Source organism: Ursus americanus, chromosome 9, assembly GCF_024610735.1.
Source record: "Ursus americanus isolate L20-20 chromosome 9, mUrsAme1.1.p, whole genome shotgun sequence".
Lineage (NCBI taxonomy): Eukaryota > Metazoa > Chordata > Mammalia > Carnivora > Ursidae > Ursus > Ursus americanus.
Window position 1 is genome coordinate 52,245,933 of NC_142135.1, and position 901 is coordinate 52,246,833.

Sequence of the window (901 nt, forward strand, 5' to 3'; positions counted from 1 at the left end):
TTTGTAATAAGTATCTACGAGCACAAACGTGCTAAGTTAAGAAATACTTGGAAACAGGATCTAGTGAAGTTGTCTGATGCACTGTGAGAGTATTGTACGAGCATCTGGGCGACTAGAACACAGGCCTTCACCTTCCACTGAGGGCAACTGAGTGCAAGTCTGGAGGAGTCATGATTCACAAACTTGCTTTTGTGACACCTTAAGATTTATCTCAATTAGATCCAGAGCCGTCTTGAAAGTCTGGAAATAAAAAGTTGTTGAATTATTTAAATCATGAAAAGAATGCACTACAAATTAGTATTTCAATTACTTTGAGAAAACAGTATGTTGTACATTACTATTTGCATCATTTTAATTGAGAAAAAATACTCCGGAAATTGCTCTTTGAGGAAAAGAGGGCGTCATGGAATCAAACCACTAGCTGGAGTCAGGTATGATTTGGGGCAAATTTCCTACATTGCTCTGCCTGGTCTTCCTCTTTGAAAACTAAGAAAAAGAATAATTCCTCCTTCCTGGTTTAGTGTGAGGATTCAATTAATTATATATAAAGTTTTTAAAACTGTGCCTGGCATATGGTACGTGCCATAAAAAATGTTTGTTATTAAAAAAAATGTATGCAGAGAAGATCAGCATGGTCCCAGCCCAAGAATAACACACAAATTCATCAAGTGTTCCATATTGAAAACAAATACATTTTTAAGTTTCTTGAAGGAATTGGTCTCACAGATTAATTAGCAAAGAACTTTCAAAGCAGAAATTATGTACCAGAAGGCAATAATGCTGTTTATCAAGTTGTTTTTCACTTATGCTTAATTTTCTTATGGGTCAGAAGTTTCAGAAGTGCTGAGTTCGACACGTCAACAACGAGGATTCCTAAGGACTTCTCAGAGCCATTCATGCT

At 36.2% G+C, this 901-nt stretch overlaps 1 pseudogene; it reads left to right on the forward strand.

Moving 5' to 3' along the window:
* The first annotated feature begins 584 nt into the window (after positions 1 to 584).
* Positions 585 to 683, forward strand: LOC123797997 (U6 spliceosomal RNA; annotated as a pseudogene).
* The last annotated feature ends 218 nt before the right edge of the window (positions 684 to 901 follow it).